Genomic DNA, 17914 nt, shown 5'->3' on the forward strand with positions numbered 1-17914 from the left:
GCAAGTTTTCTATCCGTTACACTGTTGTTGTGATGTATACACTTGTATATGCATGATCTTGTGATAGATGCATGATGGTTAAATTAGCAAATTCTTGCGATATATTGTAGCATGTGATATGGTACATATGCATGCCTGTTTCGTATTCTTGCCATATATATCTGTTGGTTCAGTTGATAATACCTATGCTAGAGAATAGCGGTAAATTGCATATACCCTTAGTATAGGGACCCAAAGGTGAAAACATTTTCTAAAACCGGGAGTCGAGGATCCTGAGTAGATTTTATATATATATATATATTTATATATATATGGTTATAGTTTTCAAAACTATTAATCGAATAAGGTTTATTCGATAACTTTATATTATTTAATGAATATTATTTCGAATATTCATTCGAGGGCTTATGACTCAGCTTATTTATTTATTGAATATTATTTCGAATATTCATTCGAGGGCTTATGACTCAGCTTATTTATTTATTGAATATTATTTCAAATATTCATTCGAGGGCTTATGACTCAGCTTATTTTATTTATTGAATATTATTTGAATATTCATTTGAGGATCTATGACTCCGATTATTTGCTGAGATATATTCTTTATTTTATTAAAGAATAAGGTGTCGATAATCAAACTCACTTTTGATTATTCAAATAAAGATAGTACTTTTGTATAGGTATATCTTTGGTTATTTAATATTCATTTCAAGTATAAGTTTTAAAACTTCTACTTCAATTATTTTTATAAAGATTATTCTTTATGGGAATATTATTTAAATAATAATATTCAGATATTTTCTAATATATTGGGACTGATTTATTTTGTTAAATCAGCATCACTCCGAACATTCTCAAAAATGTTTTGCGAGTCTTCAAAATGATTTTTAAAAGTTAGAGCGGATCCCAAAACTCATTTTTATATTTAAGATCCTCCTTTCGAAGGGGATGTAAAAACTCGCTCAAAACCTGAGGGATCCGGCTCTGTGGTGTGTTTTATATTCGCAACAAGGTTGCTGTCTTGATAAAAGAATTTTGATTACTTACCCAACACTCGGGAAGTAAAATTCTTGGAACAAGTTAATCCATTAACAGGCATCGCCTGGGAAATATCGGTGAGTTTTCCTTTCCAACTAGATACGACTTCTTGGTGGAGTCGTATCAATAAATTTGTACTTGGGGAAAGGGGGGACGAGCTTTACGTTTCAGAGTCATGGATTTTATCTGAACTAGGAGTGGCGTAAGTGGTCGAGTGGCGCCGGCCCAGCCTTATTATATTGGCCCACAATGGCCTGGAAGTTCCGCTAAGACGGTCCATTCCTTAGGAGTCCAGTGTTCGGTTGATAAGTAAATCCGACAGGTTCTCCTCTACATGTAGAAAATGGTGGGGTTGTACTACTACGACTGATCATCGTAAGTGGTCTTCCTGGCGCGGCAAACTCCCGTAATGAGTTCATCATCCAATTGGATATTTCTGCAACACTACCCAGAGCACTTCGATAGAAAGGCTACGGTTGGGCGATTGTTGAGTGTTGGCAGGGTCAAGTTTTCAAAATGATGTTTGCATCAAATGAAGTATCTCATAACTTTATTTTATTTTGATGATATTTTAAAGATTGATTTTATACAAGTTTTGTCTTGTAGCTTAATCTATGGGAGGAACTAATTATAACTTGAACGGTGGTAGTTTAAGTAATATTCGGAAAGATATAAGTAAATTGGAGTATCTTGTAACTTCATCTTTTAAACTTATATCTAGTAAATGATTATCTTATGCATGACAAAGATTTTCAGAAAAACGTTGAGACAAGGTTAGATATATGAGATCACCTTGCAACGATATTTTATACAGTTATAAACTGGAACTCTGTGTATATTATGCATGGAAGAGGACTTCCAAGATTTTGAAAAGTATATATGTATATATACTGAATATTTTGCGACTTCATCGCATTAAGATATCAAACTTGATTCATTTCTTCTTGACCAAGACTTTCATGAGTACTATGAAAATGCTCATATATAGTAAATCATTATACATATTATTTTGGTGGGCTTGCTGCTCACCCTTGCTTTCTTCTTTCATCACACAACAACAGATAGAAAAGATGAACAGGACCAAACTCCCAATTCGCGAGCGGATTGGAAACGTTCCGCAGTTTCCTATAGGCATTGATGTCGCTGTAGCTGAGGTAGGAACTACCAATAGGCTAGGCTTCAACTTTTGATGTACCAGATTTATGTATATTTATGAATTGTAATAATGGCTAAGAAATGTAAATTTATTCAGAAACCCTTTTAAGGTGTATTGGCATATAATTGTGGAATAAAATGACTTGTGATTATTTTTGGATATTCATCTCTGAGACTATAACTTGTGGTGTGTGTGTTTATTGTGGGGTCACAGTACAGAGTAGTTGATTGTTTACTAAGATTGGTGTTATTAAGGGAAATGGAACTCGTGACAACCCGAATCCCCGACCCCGGATTTGGGGGTGTTACAATAGTCATAATTTATAGCCTTATTATGAAGTAAAATACTTCTTTCGGCTTTGATAATATGCATCTTAGGTGTCAACTCAGTATAGTAAGATTTTATAACTAGCTTCTTCGTCCCATGTTTTTAAGGGACTAAGTAACATCTACTTTGAAATTTTAAGTAATTAGGTCACTTTGTTTTACCCAATCTTGAAGGAAAGATAATTAGTGTCTTAAAGACTTATTCCGCTTTGGGGTAAATATTACCCTTGAATATTTAAGCAAGTTCCTATATTATTCGGCATACACCTTAAATATGTATTTTGTTAATAAATTTATTTTATTATAAATCGGGATGAATGTAATGGATTGAGATAAATGTACTTAAAGTAGTGTACTGAATCCGATATATGTACCTTTGGTCAGATCGAGGCTAACTTCCAAGAATTTGGTTGCCTTGACCATGTCAAACTAGGCTAGATAGTCGTTAAACTCTTCGTTCGACCCTTGTCTAAAGCAGATCAAGACAACGATTCTTAGTCATATACTTTCTCTTTTTCTTTGTATGTGTTCTTGTTAGATATATTTGATAATGTCATGGCTAATATGATTTATGTTTAGTTTTCAGATCTTACTAAAACAGGATAAATCAGTACTTACTGGAAGTCAGGACTTAAGGATATCAGTACTTATATTATCAGGAGATAATCATCAAAAGATGGATATCAGAATTTAAGTACTGAAGGACGTTTAGATAAGGACAATAGCTGATTAAAGGAAAGAAGATCGAGTCAAATACAAGAAGAGATATGCATGAAGAAGGAATTCTATGAAGAATAGAATACTTGGAAGAAAAGATATCTGATTGATATATTTTAGGAAGCAGAATTATATTCCATATCAATTAGCGATTATCTTGTAACTGTGTAGTATATAAACACAGACATAGGGTTTACACTAAAAGTGTTATCATATTCGAGAAGATTATTCATTGTAACCCTAGCAGCTCTCGTGATATTTGTTCATCACTGAGAGGTAACAGTTCCATACTGTAACAGAGTTTATTGTTTCAATAAAGTTTGTTTTCTGTTACTTGAGTTATTAAAGTTCGATTTGATTGTACTTCACACTGTATTCACCCCCTCTACAGTGTGTGTATGTGACCTAACAAGTGGTATCAGAGCCTATCTGTTAACACACAAACAGTTTAAGATCCAAACACAATCATGTCTGACACAAAACTCCAACTAAGCCTACCAAAACTGAAGAATCTCTAAAGACACAAATTCAAAGTCGGTGTGAGACCATCAGAGTTCCCATACTGAGACCATCTGAATATGCCATATGGAAGGTGAGAATGACCATGTTTCTGGAAGCTACAGATCCAGAATATCTTGATAGAATCAAGGAAGGACCTCACAAACCAACCAAGCTCGCTGTTGTAGTTGCAGGTGAAGCAGCAAAGACTGTACCAAAGGAGAAGAGTGATTATACTGCTGAAGATATCGCATCAATTGCTAAGGATGCTAAGATATCGCATCAATTGCTAAGGATGCTAAGGATCCAAGCAAGTCTGGGTCCTTAAAACTAATCATTAGTGGTCTTTGTGATTGCAGGGCAACAGGAAAAACATCCTGGTTTTGGACAGTGGATGTTTAGGATATATGACTGGAAATAAAGCCCTGCTATCAGACTTTGTGGAGAAAGCTGGCCCAAGTGTTTCCTATGGAGATGGCAACATTGGAAAAACATTGGGATATGGCAATATCAATCTTGGGAATGTCATCATTAAAGAAGTAGATCTGGTCTCAGGACTTAAACACAATCTGCTGAGTATAAGTCAAATCTGTGACATAGGTTATCATGTTGATTTCTTTGAAGAACACTGTGAAGTTGTGAGTAAATCTAAAGGCAAAGTTGTTCTGAAAGGATACAGGCGTGGTAACATTTATGAAGCTAAGCTTTCAACAAGTACTGATGGTTCTGCAATCTATCTGATGAGTAGAGCATCAATTGAAGAAAGCTGGAATTGGCACAAGAAACTCTCACATTTAAATTTCAACAATATAAATGAGTTGGTCAAGAAAGATCTTGTGAGAGGACTGCCAAAGTCAGTATTTGCTCCTGATGGCCTTTGTGATTCTTGTCAGAAGGCCAAACAAAGAAAATCTTCATTCAAGAGCAAGACTAAATCATCAATTCTTGAGCCTTATCACCTACTACATGTTGATCTATTTGGTCCAGTAAATGTCATGTCTATTGCAAAGAAGAAATATGCTATGGTCATAGTGGATGAGTTCACCAGATACACATGGGTGTATTTCTTGCACACAAAAAGTGAAACTGCATCTATCTTGATTGATCATGTCAAACAACTGGATAAATTGGTCAAAGATTCTGCGAAGACAATAATGAGTGATAATGGCACTGAGTTCAAGAATCTGATAATGGAAGAGTTCTGTAAAAATCATGGAATCAAGCAGGAATTCTCTGCTCCTGGAACTCCACAGCAAAATGGAGTTGTTGAAAGAAAGAATGGAACTCTCATTGAAGCTGCACGTACAATGCTTGAAGAAGCAAAGCTTCCAACCTATTTCTGGGCTGAAGCTGTGCAGACTGCTTGTTTTAATCAAAATGCAACACTCATTAACAAGCAAGGAAAGACACCATATGAGATGGTGAAGAAAAAGAAGCCAAATCTGAAGTATTTTCATGTATTTGGATGCAAGTGTTTTGTTCTCAAGACTCATCCTGAACCGCTATCCAAATTTGATCTAAAAGCTGATTAAGGAATCTTTGTTGGATATCCACTTTCCACAAAAGCCTTCAGAGTCTATAATTTGAGAACAAGAGTGGTCATGGAATCTATGAATGTCTCTTTTGAATACAAGAAGATTACTGGACTTGAAGATTTTATTGATCATGATCAGCTGAGATTTAAAAATGAAAACTCAAATTCTGATACTGAAAATCCTGACAATCTAAGTCCTGATACTGCAAACTCTGATGGATTAAACTCTGATGTTATTGAAACTGTGGTGACTACGCCAAAAGAAGATGCACCTATGCAGGGGGAGCATACTCAAGATCTTACCACATCTCAAGAAGCATCAGAACATACATCTGGCTCTTCAAGTTCTGATTCGTCAAGTTCTGATAAGCCAAGTTCTGATAGTTCTGAAAATCTAAATACTGAAGAATCCAACTCAGAGAGCATAGTTTCAGGGGGAGCATCAGAAAATGAAAATGAAGACAGCATGGATCATGGGGGAGCATCCAATTCTAGAGAAAACCTTCCATCTGTAAGGAAGTGGACTAAATCACATACACCTGATTTGATAATTGGAAATCCTGATGCAGGTATCAGAACTAGAACAGGTACTTCAAATGAATGTCTTTACAATTCTTTTCTTTCTCAGACTGAGCCAAAGAAAGTGGAAGAAGCTCTTCAAGATGCTGATTGGGTGCAAGCAATGCAGGAAGAGTTAAATGAATTTGAAAGAAACAAAGTCTAGACCCTAGTGCCAAGACCAAAGAATAGATCCGTTGTTGGTACAAAGTGGGTATTTAGAAACAAAACTGACAATGATGGCATAATTATAAAGAATAAGGCAAGGCTGGTTGCAAAAGGATATTCTCAACATGAGGGAATTGATTATGATGAAACATTTGCACCAGTTGCTAGGTTAGAAGCCATAAAGATATTTTTGGCTTATGCTGCTCATAAAAAGTTTACTGTCTTTCAAATGGATGTGAAAAGTACTTTTCTCAATGGAGAATTGGAGGAAGAAGTATATGTTGAACAACCTCCAGGCTTTGTAGATTCCAAATATCCAGATTATGTCTACAAGCTTGATAAAGCACTTTATGGACTTAAGCAAGCTCCTAGAGCATGGTATGAGACTTTAGCTCAGTTTCTTCTGGAAAGTGGATTTAACAGAGGAATAATAGACAAAACACTGTTCTATCTCAACCATGGAAAAGACTTATTTCTGGTCCAGATTTATGTTGATGATATCATTTTTGGGTCTACAAATGACAGACTTTGCAAAAAGTTTGCCAAACTGATGCAGTCAAGGTATCAGATGAGTATGATGGGGGAACTTAGCTATTTTATGGGCCTTCAAGTCAAGCAGAATGAAGAAGGCACTTTTATTTGTCAAACTAAGTACACCAGAAACTTGTTGAAGAAATTTGGAATGCAAGATTGTTCAAGTGTATCCACTCCCATGGCCATTGCAATAAAACTGGACAAGGATACTGGTAAATCAGTAGATATTACTGATTACAGAGGTATGATTGGCTCTCTACTCCATCTAACTGCTAGTAGACCTGATATCATGTATGCTACCTGTCTTTGTGCAAGATTTCAAGCAGATCCAAGAGAACCTCACTTAACAGCTGTGAAAAGAATTTTCAAGTATCTTAAGGGAACAGCTGATTTGGGATTATGGTATCCCAGAGAATCAGATTTTAAACTAATAGGTTACTCAGATGCAGATTTTGCAGGTTGCAAAATTGACAGGAAAAGCACAAGTGGAAGCTGCCAATTTCTTGGAGGCAGATTGGTTTCTTGGTTTAGCAAGAAACAAAAGTCAATTTCCACATCAACTGCAGAAGCAGAGTATATTGCTGCAGGAAGCTGTTGTGCACAGATTCTTTGGATGAAGAATCAGTTACTGGATTATGGGTTAACATATTTCAAAATCCCTATTTACTGTGATAATCAAAGTGCTATTGCTATGACAGGTAATCCAGTTCAACACTCTATGACAAAGCACATCAGCATCAGGTACCACTTCATAAGGGAACATGTGGATGAAGGTACAGTGGAATTGCACTTTGCTCCAACCGATCAACAACTAGCAGATATCTTCACAAAACCATTGTGTGAAGATACTCTTACAAGATTGGTAAATGAACTTGGAATGGTTTCAGGTTCTTTCTCTAAATCTGCTTAGTTTTGTTCTGATGCATCAAACTTTATGATCAGTATTTACAGAAATTACTCTCTTTGTGTATTCTGTGCTTAATTGAAAATTTGCTTAAGTACTGACTGTTGTCTGATGTAAGTTTCTAAACTCTGATAGTGATATGTCTGTTAATGTAACTACTCAATCCTATGAGGATACCTGTGCTAGATGCTGACCTAGTAGTCTTCAATAAACTAGGGATCCCATGTTAGAAGTAATTATTTCTGTGGAAATCTATTGACACAAGCAAATTCTGATATTGAGCTTAGTTGAGTTTACTTTGTCTATCTTATTACTAAGTCACAAACTAGAATAACGCTTCTCATCTGTTAAGTTCTGACGCTAGTAAATCTGTTAAATGTACTAAGTGCTGATAAACCTCTCTTATCAAAAGAAAAAGAAAAGATTCAAGGATTAAAATTCAGGTACTCCTTTGAGATCTAGAGTATAAATGTGGAAGGAACGACCCAAGTGCATTGCTGGTATTAAGTAAATATACATCGGAAAAGCAAAATATTTTTTTGGTGACTTTTCACACTCTATGATTACTGGAGAAATACTTTGATAATAGCATAAATTCTGATAAGCAGTCGTGACTCACTTATACTGAGAAGCCACTGTAAAATGGAATTTAAAAAGATGCATAAAATTAGCATAAAATAGTTGTGGTGGACTCAAGCATGAACTCATTCAATAGTAGGTTTCAGAATAATGACAGGTTTTTAGTACAGTTTTAGTTATGCCTTATTTCTAAGATGTATTGAAGTGAATCAAACTTTACTCTTTGTCTGATATTTAGCTTAATACACACATTAAACACTCCATATGAATGATGAAAATTACTATGGTGATCTATGTTATTTTAGATGAACAGTTTCTGTGTCACATTACACAAATTCAGAGGACAAGTTCTGATTGCACGTTCTGATGATTAAGTTCTGAAGAATCTATATCAGAATTTGTGTGAGGACTTACTAAGATAGGCATTCATTTTTTGAGTTAAGAAATTATGTTCTGATAACTATTAAGTTCTGATATAAGTCTAAGTTCTGATATTAAATTCTGATCCTTTACTTGACTTATCTATGGATAAAATCTAAAAACGGTCTCATTTTAAATCAGAACACGTTTGGGTAGAATATTAACAGTCCATATCATTTGGGATAGTGGTTCACGTACACGTACAGTAATTTTTACTTGTTACTTGTGCGCATTAACCCTGGCTTACACTTCCAATGACTATTTTTTGTCTTCCCAGTCTAGGGAGATGAGGTAGCATTACATTAAATTTCTTTGTGTCTCCTGGCATTATTTTGCCTATAAAAACAACCACTTCACATCAGCCTTCACATCAACTTTTTATCACATTCACCTTCATACTCTTTATATCAAAAATACCATGGTCAATTACAATATGTTTTTGAACTATGAAACATTTAACATGGAGCTGAGCTGTGAAGCCTGGCAGCAAGAATGGCACGTCATTGCCATTCCTGATGAGATATGGGACTCAGTTCCCCAGGAGGTACTCACCCACCTCCTGTTCTTCTACATGGATTACCATCGCCATCTGGAGCGATTGGAGGAGGAAAGGCTGGAAGCTCTCCGCCAGCAAGAGCGAATCATACGACTCGCTATTCTGTTTGTCGAGAGTAGGAAGAAGAAATGATTTATTTTCTTCTTCCTGTTTTTCTTCATGGTCAGCCTTGCTCTGCTTCTTGAGCTAGGACTAAGGCTGTTGATGTTAGGTTTAGCAGCTTAGGACAATCTTGTAAAAGTTCTGATGTAATTTAAATTTCATGAATGTATTCTCTTAATATATTAATGAAATTTCTTTTTTTGCAAGTTCTTGTCTCTGAGATGTTCTGAAATGCATTGATAAATCCTGATAAATATTCATATTCTGATGACCATTACATTTTAAATTTAAATTAAGTTCTGATTTTACGTTATCAGTACTTGTTCCCTTGATTTATTTTGGAATTCTCACTCGATTTTTTTTTCAGAATATTGGTGTTGCAGTGAAAAATAATTGAATAAGTGAAAACAGTTTCAATTTTGAATTAAAACTGATTTACCTTGATTAATGGAATTACTGGGTAAGTGGAACGATTTTTCCTTGAAAAACTGCAAGTGGGTAAGTAATGATTACTGTTTTCCCGTGCCCATTAACTATTCATTTTTACTGCATGTCTGACAGGTGTCCAACGGTTACATTTTTTTTAAAAGTATAAGTAAGACAGAGAGAGGATTTTCTAATCTTTTATTCATTTTTATACTTTATCTCTCTATTTGCTTTTACTCACTTTCTACTCCTGACGTTGGTTTTTCATTTAGACATTTTATCAAACACCTAACAGGCACTCTTAAATCTCGATTATTTTCATGGCACCTAAGGATTTGATCATTGATGGAGCTAAATTTGTTCCAAATAACTATGCTGCAATTCTTGATAATGCTGAAGCTCCGTCTGAGTTGCATTTTGTGCAAGACCTTCTTGCACACAGTGAAATCGGGTATGCATTGACCCAACCTTCAACCTTTTCGAGCCAACAAGTTCTGATATTTTGGAGGACTGGAAACTTTGATAATGGTGGTCAAAATGGTACTCCTAGTATTGTTTTCGAAGTGGGTGATTCTACCTATGGGGTAACTCCTGGTACAATTCGCAAGGCCCTACATCTACCAGAAGGATGTACTTTTTCAACCCCGGAGAGATCAGCTCTTAAAGAGTTCATGGTTAGTTTGGGGTATGAGCAGAGTTTGGCAAAGCTTGGGCAGTTGAAACGGGCTAATATCAGAAAGGAATGGAGCTTCTTCTTTGACTGCATAACTAAAGCTTTTGGGAATAAATGTTCAAACTTTGATGCTATTCCTATAATGAGTCAGCACATCGGGTATGCTATCATTAACCAAACTCATTTTGATTTTGCAACTGCTGTGATAGGTTTTATTGGGGATAGGATGACAGAAGATAAGAATGTTGTCTACTTTGCTAGATTTTGTCAGCTTATTTTTAATCATTGTTGTGCTGATAACCCCCAACCTACCACTGACTTAACTCCATCTTTCAAAATTGCAAAACGAGCCTTTAATGATTTGGTAAATGCTGATGTTAAGAAGAAGGTGGTTAGATCCTTACAGATTCCTCAATCTGTAAAACAGATCTTAGTAAATGCTGATCCTGATACCTACAGATCTGTTTATCCTGATGTCCAACCAACCACCACATCTCAAACACCACAACAATCATCAGCACATACCACTCATACTACTCAACCTACCCTCAGACAATATCTCAAATCATATCTCTCCACTTCACAGACAGTTCAACCTTCATCCTCAGCACCTCCTGTGAAGCCTTCATCTTCCAAGGCTAAGAGGACAAAGACAGTTCCCCAAACACCTCAGAAGAGAAGGAGGATTATTTTGAGAGATGAATCTGACAGTGAGGAACAGGTTTCTACATCAGAACCTGTTGTCAAAGAAGCTGAGAAAGTTCCTTCTCAGAAGGATTCTGCAATTGGGGGATCTAGGCTTCTCAAAAGGCTTAGAAAAATGACTGTTGATGAAACTCCCAAGGAATCCATATCTTCAAAGAGATACAAGAAACAGAGGGCAAAAAGGCCAGTTTCAGATGATGAGGAAGCAGCAGCTAAGGAAGGAGATCAGGAATCTCTGATCTCACAAGAACCAGTTTCTACTAAGGCCCCTGCTTCTCCATTACCTTCAACTAAGGAAGTTTTTACTGAAAAGGCCAACACACCATCTGTGTCTCCTAGGACTGTATCTCCTATTAATTCAGGCACAAGTGCTGATATTGATATCTAGAACTTGGTTGTGCCTGAAGTACTTTACTTAGAAGCTCCAACATCAACTAATCCATCATCAACACCTGTTACTGATGCTGTTCAAACTCCAGAATTATCTACTACACCTTCTCTGCCTCTAGATGCTGATGATCAGAATATAGGTGAGCATCAGGATATGGCTGCTGATCAGAACTTGGAACCAGATCAGCAATTAGAGGATGATCCCGAAGCCTCCATTGCTACTCATACTATTGTTTTATCAGAAGATACTGATTTTGTAAGTTCTGATGCTGCAAATGCTGGAGATACTGGTGATGCTGCTCTAACTGCAGATGCTGATGAAGTAGGTCCTTCAGGACATGCTCCTCAAAAAACTGTTCTTAAATCTGAACTTGTTAAGAAGTTTGTTACAAGAGAAGCACCAGTGCCTTGGAGTGAAACTCCTGCAAGACAGGAGTGGACTAAGGAATGGAACTCAGTTACCTGTGCTCCATCTGCAAAGCATCTTGCTGAGCACTTGACTAAAGCTGATGAGATGTTAATTACTGATGATTTCAAAACACAGCTTAGAGTCACTGCATTGAGTACTAAACATCTACAAGGTCTTCATTCAACTACTCATACAGAGTTACATAAGATTCAGGAAGAATTCATTAAGCAAGAACAAGTTCAGAAGACTGACAAGAAAAAATTCTTCCAACCTACCTTTGACAGAGTTGCTTATATTGAGAAGAACCAAGAGAAACAACAAGCTCAAATTGATGATATTCTGAAAAATCAAGCTTCTCAGCAATCTCAACTTAATGAAATCCAAGCCTCAGTGGAATTGCTTGTCTCTCTTCTCTTACCTGCTGATGCCAAAAAGGGGGAGAAAGTAATTAAGTCCAAATGCAAAACTGATAAGACACTGAAGGGGAAGGATGATGAAAAGGATGACCAAGGAAACTCTGAAATGGGTAGAGGTCATAGTCAAGGTAGAGGTTTCTCATCAAGAAAAGCTGAAATCACAAGTCACAGGACAAGTTCTGGTACTGAAAAAAGAATTAGTTCTGCTACTGGTAAAAGGATAAGTTCTGATGAACTTTTAGATCTTGATGAAGAAATGTCAAGACAGTTATTTCTTCAGGAAAATCCAGGAATGACTTGGAGAGTTTAATGGAAGAAGAAGCCAGACTTAAATCAGAGAAAGTCACATCTAAATCTGAAGCTTCTGGTAAAAAGACACTTCCAAAACTCAAAGGCATTGTGATAAAAGAAAGGACAAATACTGAAGCAACATTGGCTAAATCATAACCGCAGATAGATCCAAGATCCAAGGGTAAAGAAAAAGTTGGTGAACCTATCAAGGTTTATGTGCCTCCTGAGAATGAAGAAATCACTGATGAAAAGGATGATCTTGCTCTGACTTCAAGAAAAGTTTTTAAGACAACCTCTGACATGGCTCAAGTTGTTCAGAGTCAAGAGACAGTAAGTTCTGATATTTCGAAGAAGTAAGTAACCTCTGACATAGCTCAAGTTAACTTGATATCAGAAGATAAATCAAAGACACTCCTACCAGGATTCACTAAAGCAAAACAGACTCAACCTTTGAAGACTGCTGCAAGTGGTTTTGAAGCAAGAGTAGTTACTGGAAAGGAAGCAAGAGATAAGACTGGATTGGGAAGTGTTGATGAAAGAAGAATACAGAACACTACCAATGATCCAACTTCCTTGAGTGAACTAGGTATTGGAGCAACTCCTGAGAGATTGAATCAACTGAAATCTGTACAAATAGTTTACCATACCTACTTGAAAGAACACATCTTGTTGTACTTCATGACAGATGGTAGGGTTTATCATATAAGGCAAAATGTCATTCCATTGAAGTATTTTGAAGAACTGGAGCATGTAGTATTCTTACTTCAAGTGAATGACAGATTAACAGAAAGTGCTGCAAACTATTTGAAGGATCAGAGTCAGAGACAGAATAGGCTTTATTCTGTTAAGTCTGATAGCACATATCTTCCAAAGTACAGAGATCACAAGGGTGATATAGTTGAAATGAAGCCCAACACTGCTAAGATTATAACTACCTTTCTGGGTTACAGGGATGTAGAATTCAATCTTGAGTCTGATAAGGCATATTTGATCAGACTGGATCAGGATATAAGAAAAGCTAAGATTAATGATCTCAGGGCTGCAATCTTTCAAATTGGTGAAGATACTACAGAGATTAAAGATGCTAAAATGAGGATGATTGATGAACTTAGATATGCTGATATGTTGAAGAACTATCTCAGAACAACTCCTGACATCAGAGAGATCAGAAGATGAAGCCAAGTCAAGATCTACAACTGCTTAAATTCTGATATTTGTACAGACTGAAGTTGTTATCAGAAGTTAAAGATTGGTAAAGCTTTAAGGACTGTAAGTTGTAGTTATCTAGTCTAATTCTCATGCATTTGTACTTAATATTTTTGACATCATCAAATATCTGTTAAACTTGTATATTATGCTAATTTACAAGTTGGGGGAGATTGTTAGATATATTTGTTAATGTCATGACTAATATGATTTATGTTTAGTTTTCAGATCTTACTTAAACAGGATAAATCAGTACTTACTGGAAGTCAGGACTTAAGGATATCAGTACTTATATTATCAGGAGATAATCATCAGAAGATGGATATCAGAACTTATGTACTGAAGGACGTTTAGATAAGGACAACAGCTGATTAAAGGAAAGCAAGAAGAGATATGCATGAAGAAGGAATTCTGTGAAGAATAGAATACTTGGAAGAAAAGATATCTGATTGATATATTTTAGGAAGCAGAATTATATACCATATCAATTAGCGATTATCTTGTAACTGTGTAGTATATAAACACAGACATAGGGTTTACACTAAAAGTGTTATCATATTCGAGAAGATTACTCATTGTAACCCTAGCAGCTCTCGTGATATTTGTTCATCACTGAGAGGTAACAGTTCCATACTGTAACATAGTTTATTGTTTCAATAAAGTTTGTTTTATGTTACTTGAGTTATTAAAGCTCGATTTGATTGTACTTCACACTGTATTCACCCCCTCTACAGTGTGTGTGACCTAACATTTCTACTCTGTTTTACGACTTGCTTTTGTTGCCACCTGTAGATGCAGTGTATTTCCGCAAGTCTAGACAGCTTGACACCTCTTTACTAAAATAGCCGTAACTTTCCGTAGAAAAATCATTTCCATGAACAGGGTTTTTCATAAGAACGAAGACTCCGTGATCTTTCTAATGGAATATGGTTCATTGTCCATAGATGCCCGGTTGAAATCAGTTTGTTCTGCAAAGTTGGACATTCGACAATTTTTCAGAAATCTGGATAGCCTTACACCATGTCACTAAAACAGTTATAACTCTTTGTAGAAAATTCCTTTTAATGAGCCATTTTTTTCATAAAAAACTAGACTCTGAGATCTTTCGAACGGTATATAGATTGTTGTCCAGAAATGCCCAGAGGAAAGCAATTTATTTAGCAAAGTTTAACATTCTACAGTTTAAGATTTTCTGTAGTGCGTTGTTCCCCTTCTTTTGGATTGCTTTTGTTATCCCTGGTAAATCATCTGAACTAATAGGTTGACAATGTTTGCTTATATTCATTTTGAGTTCGAACAAAATGAGAGGAGAGGGCCATTAAATCCCCAGAGTTTTGTATTTCATTTTTGTCGAATTGAGGTTAGCAATCAAGTTCCCATATTTTTATAGCATCCACTAAACTATCAGTAGTAAAATATTTTAGCTATTATAAAAGCCTTATTTTAACCTTTTTTCTTTTTTTTCCTCAAGGAAAAAGAATTGTTATTAGCCAAAAAAATGTTCAACGTCATGGTGTATCATAATATCTGATCAAGTGTTGAAAAAGCAAATTTGTAATTAAAAACATCTAGTTCTCCTCTGGAGTGTCAGTCTTTTTTTTCGTCTCATTGTTTTAGAATAATGAGTCATGGTCTTTGTAAGTTGGCATCAAACACAAGAGTTGATGCATGTATAAGAGCTTGATGTACATTGCCAAGCCATATTATGTCAATGTTATCGTCCATCCATCAGGATGTGAAGTGAAATAATGGGAGTCTAATCATTGTCATTTGAGCCTTAACACACCATCAGGTCGCTATAATAACATATTTTTATGTCAAAATTAGTTGACAAGGAACAACAATTATGCAGACAAATTCGATTTGTACACTAGTGGAACAACAACAACAACAATGTCAAATTTCGTTTGAATAATTTAAATTTACGCTCCTCGGAGGAGAGTGACATTAAACAAGCGTTCTTTAACTAAATTTAATATGGTTATTGCCTGGCTAGTAGTTGTATTGGAGTCTAATGACATGTACACAACATGAACTACATGTATATCTATAATATAACAGGTAAAATATTGTATAATCACAATTATAAAAGAAGAACTAAAGGCCGATTCACTTAGCATTTTTTATTCAAAAGTCGAGGGCCAGGTAATGTGTGGCTCAGCTTTTCTTCTCTAGAAATCCTTCGTGGTATACTTGTCCTTCATGACCATATTTTTGTATACATCCAACTCCTTCGGCTGCGATCTTTGGGTTTCTGATGAGCCTTATACCATGTTTAGTAGCCACTAATTTCCCGGAGCCGAACCTAGTTCTTATTGTTGTTATTTCTTTTATAGTCATCCTCAAGGGAGACATGAGCATCATTTGATTTTGGTGGAAGCTTTCTTGTACGTTCCCACAAACGGCGTCAAATGTTACGAACAAATTTCTGATGATGTTCGAACGTCCTTCGACCATGTGGAGCGTCCTTCGGTCGAACCGGCAAGGAGAAGAATGCGAGGGTTTGTCCACATGATTCACATCCGGTGTGAGAATCAGTAATTGATCCTTGTTGGTAAGATATAAATGTACAAGTGCTTATTTGTAACCAAAATTAGTGTATGTCATTATATGTAAAATTATGTATATCTTTGTATGTAATAGACTGGTGTATTTACCTAAACCTCAGGAATTAATGCTTCAGCCATTACACAGAGAGGAAGACAGATGTTGGGGGGTTTACGTTTCTCTGGTTCATTAGTCCATGTTCAGCGGTCGGCCCATAAATTCCTTATGGACCTTTGGTTATTGGGCCTGTAGATTGGGAAACTATCACTAATAGTTATATTATTGGTTATATGTACTTGCTGATCTTTGTGCATGTCTGATTCTCAGTAGAGCCGATACTGAGAACATGTGGGTGATGCTACAAATTTAAATTTTCCTTGGAAAACTTGTTATAGCTCGAATGATGTCACCCTGAGGTCTGAAGATAGCAAACATCAACACAAATCTGCTGAGACTGACTTAACAATGGATTGTACTAATACATCATTTAAGTTTTGAATTTGTACACTTGTGTGCTCGTATTAAAATATTTGGGAAATGCCGATTGTAAATCCTTTGTTGTTCTTGGTTGTGCTACTTGATCCCATGTATAAAATAAGGTACTTGAATTTGAGGTACTATTTTGAATCCGTCTATGATGCTAAGACGATTGTTAGGATTTTCGTGAAGGTGGAGTCGGTTTTTCTTGTTATAATATTGGGGTAGATGATGTGGGTTATTTTCTGCTATTTACACTTTTACGTGAACCTTTTTATTATGTTCATTTTATTTGAGTATCCATTTGTTCGCACTTTGTGTTCATCCATCTGGTTGCTAATAGTTATAATGTTTTATTTCTTTTCTATAAAGTATTTTGATTTTAGTTTTGCTTTGCTTTCCTGTTACAGTTACTGTTGAATTAATTATTTTTGTTGAGATAGAAAACAAGCACATATCACATTTTGAGGACATTTGTTTGCACTTCTAATTTTTGATTTTCAACTATTTTATTTATATTTCATTACTTGTAACTAAAATATAAGGGGACTGATTACACCTTCCATTTAGACATGTTAATCAGCTGAGGTTGTGCAATAAAGATAAAGTACAAGCAAATTACTGATATAATGATATATTCTAGTGATATTTAAGCATAACATAATTTCTTATATACTAGATCAAATAGACAAATATAGATTATCTAAAATTGAAACAACAACTCTGTTGGTACATCTAGACCAACCCGAGAACCTGTAACCAACCATGATTTACCGAAAACATTTGATTGTTATGTATTGCATCGAGGCTGTTATTTAAAATCATGTTCTTTCTAGCCCTTGCAAATTGAAACTGCATTAGCCTAATAAAATACAAATCACACTCAAAATGTCAATAGTAAATGTATAGTTTATCAAAGAAATATATTCTAGGGCAGATGAGGTATGGCTAGGGTTTGAACTATATCATTCTAGTACATGCTATATGTTATAGAATTTGATTTCGGCCAGTTTCTTTAGATTTTACAAGCTACTTGCCAGAATCTAATTTTCGTACATGTATAATTTACAAGTTGTTGGTTGTTAGTGAAGCAATTTAATTTAGCTATTTTTTTACATACACTAATAAATCTTGTAAATGTTAACACTTAATAGGACAGTAAAGATCATTCTTCATTGCAAACCGTTAGTAAAAAAACACGAAAGAGAAAATTGCTAGAAAATTTTAGGCAACAACAACAAATCTATATATCTATATAAAAGAAAATCACAGGTGCTTGATGGG

At 35.5% G+C, this 17914-nt stretch overlaps 1 long non-coding RNA gene across 1 annotated transcript; it reads left to right on the forward strand.

Annotated features, from left to right (window-relative positions):
- Nucleotides 1–15529: 15529 nt before the first annotated feature.
- LOC141667480 (uncharacterized) lies at nt 15530–16770 on the forward strand. The gene is made up of 2 exons (XR_012552641.1): nt 15530–16160; nt 16275–16770. It is a non-coding gene; the product is annotated as an uncharacterized LOC141667480 (long non-coding RNA).
- The last annotated feature ends 1144 nt before the right edge of the window (nt 16771–17914 follow it).

The sequence above is a fragment of the Apium graveolens genome, chromosome 6 (genome assembly GCF_009905375.1).
Source record: "Apium graveolens cultivar Ventura chromosome 6, ASM990537v1, whole genome shotgun sequence".
Lineage (NCBI taxonomy): Eukaryota > Viridiplantae > Streptophyta > Magnoliopsida > Apiales > Apiaceae > Apium > Apium graveolens.